Source organism: Taudactylus pleione, unplaced genomic scaffold (genome assembly GCF_031769625.1).
Source record: "Taudactylus pleione unplaced genomic scaffold, aTauple2 ptg001552l, whole genome shotgun sequence".
In the NCBI taxonomy this organism is placed as follows: domain Eukaryota; kingdom Metazoa; phylum Chordata; class Amphibia; order Anura; family Myobatrachidae; genus Taudactylus; species Taudactylus pleione.
Genome location: NW_028285949.1, coordinates 64,253 through 84,869, shown reverse-complemented (window position 1 = coordinate 84,869; position 20,617 = coordinate 64,253).

The window sequence follows — 20,617 nt, the reverse complement described above, 5'->3', positions numbered from 1 at the left end:
TGGCGTGGAACAAGTGTATCTTTTGAAGCTATGGTCTCTGCCCTTAATGCATTAAATACCCCTATTCGTTTCACATATCAAGTCGATTCCACAACTGTGAACTTTCTGGATGTATCTATTAGTGTTCATGAAGGGCGTTTGGCTACCACTCTATATAGGAAACCTACTGATAGGAATCTTATGTTGCTTCCGACTAGTCATCACCCCCCTGCACTGAAGGAAAATTTGCGAATTTCGCAATTCCTGCGTGTCATGAGGATAAATTCCAATGTGGATGAAAGAGAAAAACAATTGACAGAAATGTCCATGAAATTTAAAGATCGGGGATATGCACAAGGCACTTTGTCCAGATGTCTCATGAAAGCACAAATTTTTTTTCTACGAGACGAATCCATAGTCCAATCAAAGGGATCTAGTAGGATGATCTTCACGAGTAAATTTGATCAAAATTCATCCACAATCAATAAATCCTTACGAAAATATTGGCCAATTCTTCAATCTGACCCTCTTCTACCATTCAAAAATGTAGATCCACCAATGATGGCGTATCAAAAAGGACCCAACCTGAAAGCACTTCTAATGAGACCAACGCTTTTCCCCATAGATGGAGTTACCACTTTGGATTTAATGACAAAAAACCAGGTTCATATTCTTGTGGTAATTGCATTTCATGTAGTGCTATGGTTACGGGTCCCACCTTTCCTCACCCGCATACGGGTCGTAAAATAAAAATTCGATATCGACTACATTGCAGTCTTGATCACCTTATATATATTCTGATTTGTCCCTGTGGATTATATTATGTTGGACTAACGTCAAGGAGATTTCGTGATCGCATGGCGAATCACCGGGCATCAATAAGGGCAGCATTCCAGACAAAAGTTACTGACAAACCGGTTGCCAGACATTTTCTGGAGAAATCACATCCTCTTGCCAGTTTGAAATGTAAACTCATAGATTGGATCCCACCACCTCGATTGGGTGGAGACAGATTGACATTGTTAAAGAAAAAAGAATGTTACTGGATATTTACTCTGGACACGGTAGCACCACGTGGTCTTAATGAGAATAATCCACTTGAGGTGTTTATTTAGATTGCTAATGTTGATTATGGTCTGTCCTGTTTATACTATCAAACTATGCGTACCGGTTTTTCTCCCTATTTTGATACACCTCGGGATTCCATCTCATCTATTCATCTGTTTCTATAGTGGCATTTGAACTTCTGTTCAAGTAGATATTATTGAAAAATATTTCTTTTGGTGTGGTTTATTTGTGTTTAGTTATATTCATATTCACGGTAGTAACGGTGAATTTTCTTTTTATTCTCCTTTTTTTTCTCTTCTTTTGGTGTTTCCGTGTGTTCACATATTTCTTTTCTTCTTGAATAATAATTATGATTACCTTTTCTTCTTTAATAATAATTATGATTTCATTCTATTTTTATGTTTATGTATTTTAGTTGTATATCTTAGGTGACATTATTTGGTAATCTGCATCTGTATTATGGGTCACTCTATCACTATCTTTAGTAAGAACAATATTGGGTATGTTATGGTGTCTCTGGTTTACTTTCTATCTGGTCCTGTTCTATTATGAATTGTATCCACCTATTGTTAGACCTGCCTTATAAGTATGGCAAAATATGCCCTCTATATCATCTCTTAAGCTGGTTGAAATATTCTCTTTATTGTAAGGTTGTTTGGTGATTATAGGCATGAAGTGCTCTTTTGATTAATGAATATTCACCTGTGTAGACAGCTGCCTGGTTTCCTCTGTACTTTTTTATTTTTGGTGGATAGCATCTGGAGTGTGGGCAAATTTGCCCTTATCATGCGGTGTATTAGGCTTCAAAGATGGCCGCCGCATGTATCTAGCCATCTGATGTTATATTTATGTGCCTGAATGATTCATGCGTCGCAGAGTGATGATGTCACTCGTTTGAGCGCGTGTTTTGGAAGTACTTATGGGGGTGGTGGTGATTACTGGGCACTGGTTTCCTGGCTTTTGGCATGATCGGGCAGTGTCATCTGCGTTGACAGCGTTCCTAGAGGTAACTGTTTATTTGTTATACATTGATTGTTCACATGCTGGTTAGCTGTAGGTTATGGACAGCTGTTTACATGTGTAACTGATCCTATTATCCATAGTTAGTGAGGTAATATATTTAGGTGCATGTGTTTCATAGATTGGATCTATGTAATTTAATGTGGTTTTTTCAGGTGATCTCGATTGGGTGGAGACAGATTGACATTGTTAAAGAAAAAATAATGATTTACCTCTAACCTGTAGAGACAGGTATTTTCTCCTAGGTATGGGACACATTGTGCATTTATTTATATGCATTTGTTTCTGTATGTTGATTTAACATTTAGAAGGCGTGTGAATCTAGTTATTGATTGGAATTTCATTTTGCAATATATATAATGGGTCAATACAGAGGTGGGTTCATGTTCCCCCTATAGTCTCTATACCTTCTATTGTTTTAGTATTGGTTATAAGGGTTAATGTGATTATCTAACAGTTTAAGATCTCTCCAGGTTGTTTTTCTTGACTAGATTGGTCTATTTATCAGACACTGGGGACATTGTTAATGTATTTTCCAGTCTATATTAAAAGATTGAAGCTTATTGATCTTTTGCTGTTTTCTATAGAGATCGATTCCCAGTGGTTATCCTATTGCCAGGATTTTTGAGTTTGCGTGTCTTATGGTATGTTGGCAATATATGTCCATTGGGGAAATAGAATGGGGCCAGATAGACTTTGTCTTATGATAGTGATTTGTTTTTTTGTCTCTGTTTCTTTTTTAGATGTTTGTATGTGATGTTATGTTACAGACACTTGTCTTGATAAAGGTCTGTTAACAGATCGAAACGTCGACACATATGGAATGGTGTCTGAATATTTAAATAAGATTTTTTCACCCATCATGTCTCAATAAAATGAAAAATTCTTTTAAGTGAGTGCCTTCATCCAACATTTATTGGAGGATACGATTTTTTCTATTTATGGACTTTTCGTCTTGAAGTGCACCCTGAACAAAAGTTGTAACAGGTGTGAGTGCAGAACATTCTTGGACTATATTTGTCACACTCCCTTGGTTTGTGATTTTCTGACACCCACCACAATATTGACATTTGAATGAAGCACTGTCTTTTGACATAGTTAAGTGACCCAGAGATTACCTGTATATACCATGGCTCAAGGGGGTATTGCCCTTTTGGACGATGAGCTTCTGACCCAAGCTGAATCTGGAGCAATTTCATTTACAGATGAGGAGGCTGAAAAGGTGTTGTTTGAAAAATTAGATTTTGATACTTTACCAGCAGAGTCACCGGTTGATTTATTCTACCGATTGCTGAAGTTGCAACGAAGGGAAATAGACTTACATCTCCATGGCCAATTTTTATCCGAATTCCATAGGCGTAAACACATTCCACGTGGCTTTCGTATTCAAAACATCCCAACTCTTGGGAGGAATAACCCTGTTTTTTGTTCAAGATGGTGTGCAATATTAAATAAATGTTCACTGGATTTAATTTTGTTGGTGATAGAAGAGGTTAACATGGAACTACAGAAGGTTAAGGGGGAGATTGTACAAGCTAATTTGACAATCATGCCCTCTCTGTAAGATGATAAAAGCACCAATTGGATAGATAGGTTGAAAAATCAGATTGACACCTATAGAAAAGATCTTATATCTTTTAAACGTAAAAAACTTGTCACGGTGGCGGCTGACTACAAAAACCACCAGGTATATAGATGGCTTTTAGGTGATCAAGCCAAAGCACGGGGTGGTTTTTCACGTAGATACATGTATAGGAGGCAAGCTCCCTCTGCCACGTACGACACTGGTTCATCATATTCAACCTCAGACACTGATCTCATTGACGGCGGGTATCCATCTACTGGCAATAATGATTTTTTAGGGCAAGGTCAAGATCAGGAACCCATAATCAAAGAGCGAAGAGATCTAAGAACCAGAGACCCCATCCGAGGAGGGGTGGATACAAGGAGGCGCGCCCGCAGGCGGCGGATGTAAATGTAGTGTTTAATTTATCCAAAACACCTCTGAACACGGATGAAATTAATCTTTTAACCAGGGGACTTTCATTCGTACCTACTTATTGTCATGGTGGATTTAATCAATCAGTTGATCTATATAGGTTCGGGAGAAACTTAAGGTTAAAAGAATACTTTGATGAGGCAACACCTACAACGAAACAAACGATGTTTAAGAAGAAGTCTCAATTTGATCCCCAGTCAAGTAATGCCAGTCTCAAGACTTATCTGAGGCTAGTACAAAATCAGCTTGTTAAACATCAACCTTCTAAGTTATACAACAATTTACCATCAAAGGAATTATCGGCATTGAAACGACTAAGAGAAAACCCGAATATCGTTATTAGATCTGCCGATAAGGGGGGTGCTATTGTGGTTCAGGACTGGGTTGATTATGATGCAGAGATTTGTCGACAGTTGTCTGATCAAGCAGTATACCTTAAACTAGATATTAATCCGATGGTCAACATAAAACGTCAAATAGATTGTTTTCTGGGAGAAGCCTTGACACACAGATGGATTAACGAAGATGAGAGGCATTTTCTCACGGTTGACCACCCAAAATGTCCCATAATCTATACACTCCCGAAAATCCACAAGTCAACCATTTGTCCACCCGGAAGACCCATAGTATCTGCCATAGGTTCCGTTTTACAACCGCTTGCCATCTTTGTTGATCATATACTACAACCGCTGGTGCTTAGTAGCGCCAGTTATATTCGTGACACTGGTGACTTTTTGCAGAAGATTAGGAAATTGGCCAATGTAATCAGTGATATTGTTCTGGCAACAATGGACGTCAATTCACTATATACTGTTATTCCACATGGAGAAGGTTTGGAGGTTCTAGGGAAGGCTCTTAGGAAGGGAGTAGGCGATGTTGTGCACAATGAGTGTATCCTGGAGCTGGCATCATTCGTGTTGAAACATTATCATTTTAGGTATAAGGATACGTATTATGTACAGCGCACGGGAACAGCGATGGGCTCCAGTTTGGCGCCCTCTTACGCTAATCTTTATATGACACACTATGAAGAACAATACATTTATCCTCAATTTGGTTCCCAAATAGTATTTTATTGTCGATTCATCGATGATATTTTTCTCTTATGGCGTGGAACAAGTGTATCTTTTGAAGCTATGGTCTCTGCCCTTAATGCATTAAATACCCCTATTCGTTTCACATATCAAGTCGATTCCACAACTGTGAACTTTCTGGATGTATCTATTAGTGTTCATGAAGGGCGTTTGGCTACCACTCTATATAGGAAACCTACTGATAGGAATCTTATGTTGCTTCCGACTAGTCATCACCCCCCTGCACTGAAGGAAAATTTGCGAATTTCGCAATTCCTGCGTGTCATGAGGATAAATTCCAATGTGGATGAAAGAGAAAAACAATTGACAGAAATGTCCATGAAATTTAAAGATCGGGGATATGCACAAGGCACTTTGTCCAGATGTCTCATGAAAGCACAAATTTTTTTTCTACGAGACGAATCCATAGTCCAATCAAAGGGATCTAGTAGGATGATCTTCACGAGTAAATTTGATCAAAATTCATCCACAATCAATAAATCCTTACGAAAATATTGGCCAATTCTTCAATCTGACCCTCTTCTACCATTCAAAAATGTAGATCCACCAATGATGGCGTATCAAAAAGGACCCAACCTGAAAGCACTTCTAATGAGACCAACGCTTTTCCCCATAGATGGAGTTACCACTTTGGATTTAATGACAAAAAACCAGGTTCATATTCTTGTGGTAATTGCATTTCATGTAGTGCTATGGTTACGGGTCCCACCTTTCCTCACCCGCATACGGGTCGTAAAATAAAAATTCGATATCGACTACATTGCAGTCTTGATCACCTTATATATATTCTGATTTGTCCCTGTGGATTATATTATGTTGGACTAACGTCAAGGAGATTTCGTGATCGCATGGCGAATCACCGGGCATCAATAAGGGCAGCATTCCAGACAAAAGTTACTGACAAACCGGTTGCCAGACATTTTCTGGAGAAATCACATCCTCTTGCCAGTTTGAAATGTAAACTCATAGATTGGATCCCACCACCTCGATTGGGTGGAGACAGATTGACATTGTTAAAGAAAAAAGAATGTTACTGGATATTTACTCTGGACACGGTAGCACCACGTGGTCTTAATGAGAATAATCCACTTGAGGTGTTTATTTAGATTGCTAATGTTGATTATGGTCTGTCCTGTTTATACTATCAAACTATGCGTACCGGTTTTTCTCCCTATTTTGATACACCTCGGGATTCCATCTCATCTATTCATCTGTTTCTATAGTGGCATTTGAACTTCTGTTCAAGTAGATATTATTGAAAAATATTTCTTTTGGTGTGGTTTATTTGTGTTTAGTTATATTCATATTCACGGTAGTAACGGTGAATTTTCTTTTTATTCTCCTTTTTTTTCTCTTCTTTTGGTGTTTCCGTGTGTTCACATATTTCTTTTCTTCTTGAATAATAATTATGATTACCTTTTCTTCTTTAATAATAATTATGATTTCATTCTATTTTTATGTTTATGTATTTTAGTTGTATATCTTAGGTGACATTATTTGGTAATCTGCATCTGTATTATGGGTCACTCTATCACTATCTTTAGTAAGAACAATATTGGGTATGTTATGGTGTCTCTGGTTTACTTTCTATCTGGTCCTGTTCTATTATGAATTGTATCCACCTATTGTTAGACCTGCCTTATAAGTATGGCAAAATATGCCCTCTATATCATCTCTTAAGCTGGTTGAAATATTCTCTTTATTGTAAGGTTGTTTGGTGATTATAGGCATGAAGTGCTCTTTTGATTAATGAATATTCACCTGTGTAGACAGCTGCCTGGTTTCCTCTGTACTTTTTTATTTTTGGTGGATAGCATCTGGAGTGTGGGCAAATTTGCCCTTATCATGCGGTGTATTAGGCTTTAAAGATGGCCGCCGCATGTATCTAGCCATCTGATGTTATATTTCTGTGCCTGAATGATTCATGCGTCGCAGAGTGATGATGTCACTCGTTTGAGCGCGTGTTTTGGAAGTACTTATGGGGGTGGTGGTGATTACTGGGCACTGGTTTCCTGGCTTTTGGCATGATCGGGCAGTGTCATCTGCGTTGACAGCGTTCCTAGAGGTAACTGTTTATTTGTTATACATTGATTGTTCACATGCTGGTTAGCTGTAGGTTATGGACAGCTGTTTACATGTGTAACTGATCCTATTATCCATAGTTAGTGAGGTAATATATTTAGGTGCATGTGTTTCATAGATTGGATCTATGTAATTTAATGTGGTTTTTTCAGGTGATCTCGATTGGGTGGAGACAGATTGACATTGTTAAAGAAAAAAGAATGATTTACCTCTAACCTGTAGAGACAGGTATTTTCTCCTAGGTATGGGACACATTGTGCATTTATTTATATGCATTTGTTTCTGTATGTTGATTTAACATTTAGAAGGCGTGTGAATCTAGTTATTGATTGGAATTTCATTTTGCAATATATATAATGGGTCAATACAGAGGTGGGTTCATGTTCCCCATAGTCCCAATACCTTCTATTGTTTTAGTATTGGTTATAAGGGTTAATGTGATTATCTAACAGTTTAAGATCTCTCCAGGTTGTTTTTCTTGACTAGATTGGTCTATTTATCAGACACTGGGGACATTGTTAATGTATTTTCCAGTCTATATTAAAAGATTGAAGCTTATTGATCTTTTGCTGTTTTCTATAGAGATCGATTCCCAGTGGTTATCCTATTGCCAGGATTTTTGAGTTTGCGTGTCTTATGGTATGTTGGCAATATATGTCCATTGGGGAAATAGAATGGGGCCAGATAGACTTTGTCTTATGATAGTGATTTGTTTTTTTGTCTCTGTTTCTTTTTTAGATGTTTGTATGTGATGTTATGTTACAGACACTTGTCTTGATAAAGGTCTGTTAACAGATCGAAACGTCGACACATATGGAATGGTGTCTGAATATTTAAATAAGATTTTTTCACCCATCATGTCTCAATAAAATGAAAAATTCTTTTAAGTGAGTGCCTTCATCCAACATTTATTGGAGGATACGATTTTTTCTATATACATTTATATATATATATATATATATATATATGTGACGATGTGTTTATATTGTGGACAGGGGTATTGATCTTTTGAAAAAATGGAATAAGGAGATTTAGGGCGCTCCACTAAAAATAATTGCAGCTCTTTTTCCACTTCAGTGAATCAATCCCGAAGATCCCAAAATATAGACAGATCTAAAATGTGGAAAATAGCGTTATTATACAGTCAATTAGATGTTTAAAAGTTATATAAGATGATAATAAAGCTTATACTTAGCTTGAATCATATAGTGGTTGTATTATATAGTAGTTGATGTCCTCGATGTTGATTTAAGTTATCAGAAAACATGAAAAATAAAAAATTATTTAGTATCAATGAGAGATAGATAAAAACACAGAATTATATTTCATGTTTCCAAAAAAGGAGTCAAAATCCTATAATGGGAAAATGGAGCGTACCCCCACTCACTGATCAAGAGATGGAGATGCTCCTATAAGGGTATCTTTAGGCAAGGTTTTTACTACTATAGGTAAGTAGTTTTCTCCTGCCTTTGTGAATATTCCTTTAGGTTATATAGAAATAGAAGTGGCGTACCTCACTTACATTGTAAAGAAGATAATGAAGCCTGTAATGGTATCTTTATAATTGGTGCGTACCAATACTCACAAAGTGAAATGTGGGAAAAAGCACATAAAAGGTATCTTTCAAGGTAATAATTTTTGAAAAAATCTTTGACGATCCAAAAAATAATTCCATTTATTAAAATACAGTGCATCCGGAAAGTATTCACACTTCACTTTTTCCACATTTTGTTATGTTGCAGCCTTATTCCAAAATGGAATAAATTCATTTTTGTCCTCAAAATTCTACACACAATACCCCATAATAACAACGTGTAAAAAGTTTTTTTTACGATTTTTGCAAATTTAATAAAAAAAAAAACAACTAATAAATCACATGCACATAAGTATTCAAGGCCTTTGCCATAAAGCTCAAAATTGAGCTCAGGTGCATCCTGTTTCCCCTGATCATCCTTGAGATGTTCCCACAGCTTAATTGTAGTCCACCTGTGGTAAATAGTATGGTTTATATATAGTTTATGAGCAGTTCTATTATCAGTTTCCTAATCTTGCCTGACTTTAACAGCAGTGGCGTAACCAGGGCAGGTCGGCCGGGACTTTTGCCCTGGGCACCGGAGGGCGCCACTGGCCGCGGTTCAGGTCCGGTAAAGTCAGTGTAGTGCAGCCTGCACTACACAGTAACACACTGCCGTCGGCACTGGGTAGTACACTCGTACTACCCGGCGGCGGTGTGTGTGTGTCAGCGGCCAAAGAGAGTTAGACAGACTCTCATTGGCTGCTGCGCCCACTGCCGGAGCCGGGCTGGAACTCACTCATGAGCTCCGCCTTCTGGCTCCCGCAGTGGGTGATGTGAGAGACGTCATGACGTCTCTCCCATAGTACCAAACGGGAGGACGGAGGAGCGGGCAGCGGCGGGCGTAGCTGGAGCGGGGATTCCGGTAAGTGGTTTGTGTGTGTATGTTTGTTGTGTGTTATATATGTAAGGGGCACTACTGGTCGGGGGCACTGTATAGCGGCACTGTATCACTGCTGGGGACACTGTATAAGGGGCACTAATGGTACTGTATAAGAGGGACCACTACTGGGGGCACTACATAGGGGAACCACTACTGGGGGCACTGCATAAGGGGCACTACTGGAGGCACTGTATAAAGGGCACTACTGGGGGCACTGTATAGGGAATGTGCCCACATCTACTTTTCAATGCGCACAGAAAAGGGGGAGGGTGTCATTGTTCATCTTGCCCTGGACTCCAAATACCTTAGTTACGCCACTGTTTAACAGATCTTGTTTCTAACAAGAGAAACTCCATGCTGGAAGTGTTTAGATATACAGTATATTTATAGCTGAGCCCAGAAGTATAGGCAGATTCCCTAACAAACAATCAGCTTCACTGAATTCATTGCATATGGGATCAGTTCTTGATAGATTGCACTGGTTACCTTGATGCACACCTCCAGGTGTTACAGGCAGGTACGTGCAGTCAGGGTAGATAGGGGAGGCAGAGTTGTCAGACTGCATAGTTTTGACTATAAAAATGATTAGAATAATATAAAAAAAATATATATATATATTTATAATTTAGAAATATCTTCATTGTATTATTCTGATTGTTTTTATAGGCAGAACTCACCAAAATGCAGCACTCCCTGGAAATACAGGGAGAGACGAGGGATGAGGCAGTAAGAGCTCAGCCTCACCTCTAATAGCTCAGACACTGCCTGGAGCTAGGGCCTGGGCCACAAAACAGCAAATAAACACAGAAAAAGAGCTAATGGAGGCATGCCTCACTGTGGGGTGGCATGCCTTGAGCTCTGATGGACACCTAATGATCAGGTAACCAGTCCAGGAAGTACTCAGGCATCGGAGCTCAGCAGCAGCACTAAGGAGGGAAGCAAATTGGAATATGCAGACAAAGGGGGGTATTCAATTAGGCTGCGAAAAGTCAAAATCGGCGATAAATTATTGCCGATGACGTCATTTTTGCAAATTTCAATTATCCCCGTATTCAATTTCAAAGACTTTTCGCCGGTTTGAAAAGTCTTTGAAAAAAAAACGGGGATAAGTTTTCACCAGCCTTTAGCTGGTGAAAAAAAGTGCAGAATTGGGGTTTAAGGGTGCAGGCTTTAAAAAAAATAGCCTGCACCCTTGAAAATGACCCCAAAAAACTTTCTGTGTAGGGGCACCCCTAAATTTTTTTTTCATTTTTGGGGTAAAAAAGAGAAAAAAATGGAAACAAATCCTAAAGTACCATAATAGATTCCAGAGGGGTTCAGAAGTATGCGGCAGGTGTTTTCTTCATTGCAGGGACTAGCGGCAGGCACATTTATGCAGAATTTTAAAAAATAACTTTAGGGACTTAAAACTATGCTTACCCCCATTTTCATGTACCCCAAATTTGATAGGAAGTTATTTTAACAAAAAAAATAAATCTAAGTGCTTTTCTTCACAGCCACAAATATGCACCTGCCGTGGCTATTACAAACCCTGACTTCCATCAGCAGGCAAAAATGGGGGTCTGACACAGCGCTCGCTCTGAATCAGGGCCGGCCTTCTTGGTTTTTAGAGCGGCCTCCATTTGGGGGCGTCCCCACTGACATCACGAGTGATGTCAGTGGGGACAGCTATAGCGAGCGGCCAGGAAGATGGTCGCGATGCGACGAGACCTTTGTGGTAGGGTCTCGTTGAGTTAAGCCCCAGAGCCGAAATCTCTCCCACTGACATCACTCGTGATGTCAGTGGGGACGCCCCCAAATGGAGGCGTTCACATGGGAACGCCTCCGTTTGGGAAGCCACTCCCCCGGCCCACCCACCAAAGGGGGCGTGCTGTCACTCAACATCGACAGCACGCCCCCTTTGGTACGAGACCCGGAGCGACGGTTTGCCTTTGCTATCCAGATCTCGTGCATGCGCACGACGGAGCCGGCTCTGTTGTGTGCATGCGCACTGGGCCACCATCGACCCGGTTGCGAGCGCACAGCGCTCGCGAGCGGGTCTGAATCAGGCCGTCAGTGTGTGGGATGGATCTGTGTGAGGGGGGAGATCTGTGCAAGTGGGGCAGGTTCATATATGAAACATATATAAAACTTTCATATTATTTATTAAAGGAACAAGTATTAAAAGAACAAGTAAAAAAACCTGCAAATATAACTATACACTTGGTATTACTATATACTAACTTCCTATAAATAAAAAAAAATATCAGTACCAGCTTTCAATTAGATACAAAGAAAAACTCATAAAAATTAGTTACAGTATATTGTTGCACTACTACCTCTATTCATAGCTGCTCGCAGGAAACATTAGCAATTCAATTGCAGTATAAAAATATATCTTTAGTATGAAAGCTCTTATTTGTTCCACAAAAAAAGGTCCCACAATTAAAGAGCACTTTTAATGGCAAAGGGCTTGAAAAATCTTTAGTTGTTGTAATGCAGGATCCTCCAGCCCTTCAGAGTGTAATTAGGGCTCCTAAAAACTGATCCAGTCTAGCAGGCTGAAATAGAGATTTTTTTTATGTGTGCTTAAGCACTGATATATCCCACATGTATTTACCCACAGTCCTGGACACTTGTTCAGGTTTCCTTTAAGTATGTAATGGCTGAGTCCACAGGTCCTCCTTATGTAAAGGCACTTTTTTCGCCCTTATACTCAGATGCCGGCTCCGTGAATAGTAAAAGTCGGCCAGTCACAGGTTCCGTCTTTGCCGGTTGGATTTCTGTATTCTTTGTACTGGATGGCCGGCCAGTTCCGTGTGTAATAGTATATAGCGGCTGGTGGCTACACGTCTCTCTTTGGTCGGAAACATTGTGAGGGAACAAAGCACTCCAGCAGGAACAGGAATCACGGATAGCCTCAGGAATATGTGTAGCAAGTCCCTGTCAGCCAAGGAAACCAAATTAGCAAATGTCCGCCAGTGGTATGTAGATTTTTAGAACAGCAGAGCGTTTCAGGCACTGCTGTGGCCTTTTTCAAGCTGGTTTGTTCTCCTTCTGCACATGAGGGCCTTTTGTTTTTTAAATATTTTTTTATTGAAGCGTCATTTATAATACATTTTCCATATACAGAAAATACAATGCAAAGACAAAAAATCAATATAATAAAATGGTACAAATATATATCTCTATATATTAAGTTGTCTTTATAAGTTTCATTGTAACAATGTAATATCTCTTACAAATATATTCAGCAAATATATTATCATTTGTATGAACAATATATAACAAATTAATGAAATTAAAATAAAATAAAAGAATTCTCTCCCCCCCCTACCCCCCCCCTGTCGGCCCACCTAGTAAGAATCTCCATCTAAGGTGATAGGTGGATCATTAGCAACCATTCTTAGTAAGTATCATGAAGTAGTATGGAGACTTTGGTGGATTTGACGTCTCATATCTATGGACAATGTAGATATGTAACTTTCCAACATGTTGAAGAATCTCTCCGTTTTGTATTCTTTCTCCAAAATAACTTCCACCCATTCCATTCGAAATAAATGAAATATTTTAGATCTGAATAATGATAAGGATGGGGTAAATGTTGATATCCATTCTTGTAAAATAGTTTTGCGGCTTGCCGCACTTATAGCCATTAGTAGTCTTTTCCCTCCCTTGCTTATCTTAATATTTGGTGGCAGAATGCCTAATACAGCCCATTCTGCTGTTAATGGCAAATAATTTATTAAACTGGTTTCTGCATACGGTTTTATTTGTAGCCAGAATATTCTGACCAATGGACAAAGCCAGAAACAATGAAATAACTTTGCGTTCTCCTCTCCACATCAGTAACAAGAATGTGAAGGTGAACGACCCATTTTAAAGCTTCTTTTTGGGGATAGATACGCTTGGTGGAAGATATTTAAAAACATCTCCACATACATGGCTGATGGGAACTGTTTACGGGAAGTTTCAAGTGCCCTCAGTAAGTCATTGATAGTTAATGAAGGGAAATGAATCAGCCACTTTACCATACCTGTAGTTGAATTTGAATGCTCCATATTATCCATTAAGGCAGTAGTATAATAGTGGGAAATAGATTTCCCAGTAACAGGAGAACACACATGAGGGCCTTTTTATAGCACCATATTCACAGCCCAATTCTTTAATTGTGATCAGGTGTACTTGATTCGCATTGTAACCAAATTGAACACTTAACTGATATCTATGGAGCTCATTAAAACCATATATGTACAGCATATACAAACACATTTAGAAATAATGGTGGGCATACACTCTACAATTATCTGTCAGATATCTCTCCAATCTGGCTGGTTGGAATGAAACTCTGGTAATGTATGGGAGCCAATGACAATCGACCATAAGGTCTTAAACACTGGAAAATGGGCAAAAATGATTGTTCAAATTGGTAAAATTCATTTGATTTAACCAATTTGTCTGAATGGCAATTTTTGTCTGTTTTTCAGTGTTTATGAGCAAATGGACGATTGTCATTTGCTCCCATACATTACCAGATTTTCATTGCAACCATCCAGATTGGACAGATGTCTGACAGATAATTGTATAATGTATGCCCAGCATAACATAGCTTACAATAATCACTTGTGTTATCTTAAAATATCATGTTTAATAAATGTTTATTTTTATCATTTTATCATGGTAGAGTTTCATATTATTTTACTATTTTTTTTATTATTTTTTATCTACAGTTAAAACAATCCTTATATAAAAACATTTCTAGAATAAAACGAAACGAATACTGTTAGAATTTATAAGAAAAAGAGGGGATCTGTTGTATCAAATAATTTATATAGATTTCCACCATCCCACTAAAAGTATATCTTAAGCTGCATATACACACACAACGATTTAGTAAATTAACAATTTTAGTAAACGATTTTCTTTAATTTTTTTCAAGGGAAAAATGAACGAAAATCGTTTACTAAAATCGTTCATTTACTAAATGTAATGAACGATTTTTTTGAACTACAAACGATAGTCGTTCATCGTTTTAACTCAGAAAGTGAATGATTTTTTCAACGATTGAACGATAAACGGGACATTGACAGAATTTTCATATTTTGGCCTCTGTTCACCACCACAATGGCTTTGAAATGAAACAAACAAGATGTGCTTTAACTGCAGACTTTCAGATTTAATTTGAGGGTAATTACATCCAAATCAGGTGAACGGTGTAGGAATTACAATGGTTTCTATATGTGCCTCCCACTTTTTAAAGGGGCCAAAAGTAACCTCATCAGTGAAGCATGGTGGTAGTAGTGTCATGGCGTGGGCATGTATGGCTTCCAATGGAACTGGTTCCCTTGTATTTATTGATGATGTGACTGCTGACAAAAGCAGCAGAATGAATTCTGAAGTGTTTCGGGCAATATTATATGCTCATATTCAGTCAAATGCTTCAGAACTCATTGGACGGTGCTTCACAGTGCAGATGGACAATGACCCGAAGCATACTGCAAAAGCAACTAAAGAGTTTTTTAAGGCTAAAAAGTGGAATGTTATGCAATGGCCAAGTCAATCCCCTGACCTGAATCCGATTGAGCATGCATTTCACTTGATGAAGACAAAACTGAAGGGAAAATGCCCCAAGCAGGAACTGAAGACATTTGCAGTAGAGGCCTGGCAGATGATCACCAGGGATGAAACCCTGCGTTTGGTGATGTCTATGTGTTCCAGACTTCAGGCTGTAATTGCCTGCAAAGGATTTGCAACAAAGTAATTAAAAGTGAAAGTTAGATTTAGGATTGTTTAGTTTGTCCCATTACTTTTGGCCCCTTAAAAAGTGGGAGGCACATATAGAAACTGTTGTAATTCCTACACCGTTCACCTGATTTGGATGTAATTACCCTCAAATTAAATCTGAAAGTCTGCAGTTAAAGCACATCTTGTTTATTTCATTTCAAAGCCATTGTGGTGGTGAATGGAGGCCAAAATATGAAAATTCTGTCAATGTCCCAATATTTATGCACCTGACTGTACATACACATATTTTTATTTTTATATACCATTTCTATTATTATACATTTATATAATTTTTATTATTTCATTGGCAAAAAAGTTGGCATTTTAACAGGACAACAATCCTTATAACTATATATAAAAAAGTATGCATATGCACACCTTAAGGATATTAATAATATTGCAGATATTTACTTTGGACAGTAAAGGCCCCCATACATCAGCAATCTGAAAACCACAATTGAACAATTTGAAGATTTATTGCCCGATCTCCCAATCTAGCAATCTGCGCCCATACACTACAGATCTTTTTCAGTGATTTGCAGATCATTTTCAGCAAACACAGATCTGCCAATCTTGAAAGGCCCATCATTTTATTAGTAAAGCTGCATACACACACAACGATTTTGTTACCAATGATTTTCTGAACGATTTTCTGTCAGATTAACTGTCAGATTATCTGTCAATTTTTTAAAGTGTAATGAACGATTTTTTTGAACTACAAACGATTTTTGCATATTCCCTTAATGAAAATCGTTGAGTTGACAAGTCTGACTGAACTACAAACGTGAACGCGCATGAAGATATCATTTGACTCAGAAAGTGAACGATTTTTTCAAACGATTATCGTTAAACGATATCGTTTAATGATAATAGTTCAAAAAAATCGTTGTGTGTGTATGCAAGTTAACGGTCTGCAAATCTGCTGATCATGTCCATAGCAATCTACAGGCCCAATCCATCTGTGAAATCCAACATGTTGGACAATCTGATTTAACAATTCCAATCACTTTTTGATTGCAATCTGCGATCTGTGAAGCCCATACATTGCAGATTTTTATACACAATCATCTGCAAATTGCAGAATTGCCACAATCGATTACTGATGTATGGGGACCTTAAGATTGTACATTTTAAATTCAGTAGCAATTCCCTATATATATATGTGTGTGCATGTTTGCACATACACACACCAACATATATTATTTGCCTATATGTGTATGTTTATACTTCCCTATTATATAGATATACAAAAACAGCAAGAGCCTATGGTAACTACATCATAGAAATTGTTAATCCAATATTCTTCTAACCAGAGAAAGAAGGGAGAGCAAGAGCAAAGAAGACCCAGGTTCAAATAAATAAAAAGGGGATTTTTGTCTTGTCTACAAGGAAACTGACCCCTGCTGAAACAAAATTATTATCAAAAGGGTTAACTATTCTGCGGGTTTATTCAAATGGCGCTACATACTCTGCGGGTTTATTCAAATGTCGTATAATGTCCCAATGTTACTAAGGACCAGGGGGCTGATTCAGACCCGGACGCTAAGCCACGTTCGCTCACTATGGACGATTGTCGCCCGTCTGCGCATGCAGCAAAATACGCATGCGCAAACCAGTCTGTGCGATGGGGAAGTGCTTGCTCAAAGCCCGCAGACGGGCCACTCCTTTGAGTGACAGATAGTGCTGTTTGTGCGTGGTAACAAGGGAAGGTCTGAGAAAATGGGGGAGTGGATGTGCGAACGCAGACGTGACTGTCCATCAAAACGGCATTCTTTGGGCGGGCATAATTAGCAAGTCAACGTCATTGTACACGTCACCTGGTTGTATTTCAGCCTGCAGTGATCGCAGTGCTTGCGGCGGGGTAGGGTCTATCTTAAGGCTGCGAGCAGCTCCAATGGCTCTTGATGTTACTGATTTATCATACACTTCCTGGAGATAAAGTGTGCTAAGATAGAAAAGTGGGCGTCATTACACCGGCATGCGTTCACTCTGCCGTCGCTCTCTAAGACATAGAGGGCGTCCTTTAGCCTGGCTGTGCGACCACGGCAGCTTAGTGTCCGGGTCTGAATCGGCCCCCAGGTTCGAATAGATCAGTGAGACAAGCTAGGTGAAATGTGTTTCCCTTTATCAACAGACACAAAGAGGAGAGTCCAACGCTATTTTATTTTAAGAGAGAAAAACAATTGACACTTCACCACAGTCGTTGCAAGGTAATAAAGCTTTCAAAAAGAAGGCTAACAAATGTAGATCACTGAGTTGTTGGTAGTGCACCGGCATGAAACAAAAATAAAACATAAGCAGTCTCTGAATTGCAAACAGGTTTAAGCAGGTTACTATGACACTTGTAGTACATCAGCTTGAGAAGAAAAAATGTGAGCTGTCTTTGAATTGCAAACAGGTTTAAGCAGGTTGCTATGACACTTGTACATCAGCGTGAAAAGAAAAAATGTAAGCAGTCTGAATTGCAAATAGGTTTAAGCTGGTTACTATGACACTTGTAGTACATCAGCGTGAGTCTCTAGGCTCATACACACTAGACCACAGGTTCTCAAACTCGGTCCTCAGGACCCCAAACATGCATGTTTTCCAGGTCTCCTCACAGACTCACAAGTGAAATAATTAGCTCCACCTGTGGATCTTTTAAAATGTGTCAGTGAGTAATGAATACACCTGTGCACCAGCTGGGTGACCTGGAAAACGTGACCTGTGTGGGGTCCTGAGGACCGAGTTTGAGAACCACTGCATTAGATAATGTGCTGTATGAACGATATTGGTGAAAGATTTCCCTTGAACTTTCTGTAGTGCAGGACAAACGATATTGGGTGTACACACTGAAAGATATCTTTAAAGATATCTTTCAGTGAAGTCATCCTGACACATCTCTGAACAGGCAATTTTTAACGATATTGTCAGATTGACCTGCATGTACTTATGGCAAAAGACATCGTTAAAGACCCGCTGGAGCGCGCATCGTTGGTCGTTCACTGCATACACACTTAACGATATATAATTGATATATAATTGAACGATATCGTTATCATCCATATCGTTCATAAATATTGTCTAATGTGTATGCGGCTTAAGTATTGCAAACAGGTTTAAGCAGGTTACTATGACACTTGTAGTACATCAGCAGGAGAAGAAAAATGTAAGCAGTCTCTGAATTGCAAACAGGTTTAAGCAGGTTACTATGACCAGGGCTGGATCCAGGTAACGATACTGCTTTAGAACCTCTATACACTCCTGCCTATACCTTCTGATATCCTGCCTATAAACCTCTAATGGTGACGCTATTTTGCGTACGCAGTCATACAGTAAATAAAGACTCCAGACCTAGAACTTGTGGTTCCAAAGCACAATGTATTATTCCAGTAAAAGTACAGTCAGTTACACGCTATGATCTAAGTACAATTTAGCGCAAAGGAATTATACAGACCCAAGTACAGTTATACATACACAGCGCTCTGGACCAGATGTAGGCATCAGCAAGAAACCCCCGTCAATCAGCATTCAGCACGAAGACCAGCAACCCAGGGTCAGATCACACATATTTATACCCCCCAGAAATAGACAACACAATAGAGAAGTTTGTTGCTAATATCATTGGTCCTAAAGGAGAGGGCATATGTTACAAGGCATCTAACAGGTTGGTTCAAATAGACACAGTCCAGCCTCTAACAACTTGTATTCTCTGGTTTCCCGCCTCATGCAAATCCTAACAGTTGGTCATATAATGTACATTTTGTTGCTTGAAGTCTCTACGGTCCATAAGTTGAGAATACCTGTTGCGATCTCTACATCAATGTTACCGGAATACTGTTGAAAGATTACGCATCAGTACACTACCAAACATGGCTTACTTATCACGTATAAAAACTTAGTTACCAAATAATCTTTATTTCACAGCAATTATAATAAATGAGCATACTTGAATCTTATACCTTAAAGCTTATGGAACCTTGTCTGTGAATATGTAATGTGTGAATATGCGAGGTTTGATGTAATGATGCTAGTTAACTTAGGGCAGATGCGTGTGCATGAAGCTAATATTCAGCGTTTTCATACAGGATCTTATGCATTCGCTAATGTGCGACTAGTTAACAGCGCAATTGTGCGTATTAATGTGTGTATTAGAAATGGTGAAAGCTGCCATCGCATGATGCTAATAGTAATATCGCTACATGTACTTAAGTGTGAGTTTATCTAAAATGGCGCTTGGGCGGCCATTCGCAAAATGGCGTCTTGCGATTTAATTTCCAAGATGGCGTCTTGCGGCCAGTCGCAAGATGGCATCGCTGCGATTCAATTTTAAACTGATCTTGTCTCAGCCAATTATCCAGCTTCGACAGTCCACCCTTTGATAGCGAACAACATGCTATCACAATCTGATTTTAAAATATAATTTAGGCTTACATTTATATACTATTTTAGTGTTATTATGGGATGGCACAAGGTGGTTCTTAATCCATCAATAATGTGTCTCTGAGTGGGGACATAAAACTACTATTATACGCACACCGCGGATCTTGGAAGATCATGTGAAAGGTGTGGGTATACACCAGTCCTATAAAGGCAATCTTGAAGGGGAATTTGAGACTTTACATTATCTGAGGTGTTTTAACAATAACATTTCAATAATACATTCTATGCAGGTCTAAATATAATACATTAAATGATGGTATTTCCTAGTTCAGGGTTGTAATGCAGTTCTGTATTTACCTCGGTATTCATACTGACCACAATCATAATTTCGTTCTTTCATTTTACTCTATTTTTACATTTTCCACACTTCAACACAATAGGAACACACCGGACACATATGCCAATTATTATGATGACAATCAGTATAAGGATTAAGAATTTGCCTATGCTGGCAATCACTTCCTGGACCCATTCCCCTAGACCTGAGAACCATTTCACTGGGTTCAGCCATGAAACCCATCCTTCTATCTTCTCCCCTACTTCAGCCACTGAAGCATTATGGTTCTTACGAAATTCCCATTTTAGCTGCAGAATTTCATCCATCTTTCGGTCTATCACCTCCTTGGGGTCGCTGGTATCATTGGTGACTTAGGTGCAACATTTTACTCCAAATTGGGTGGCCAACTTTACGCAATACAATCCAGTAACAGCAGTTAAATAATTTAACACTAGCC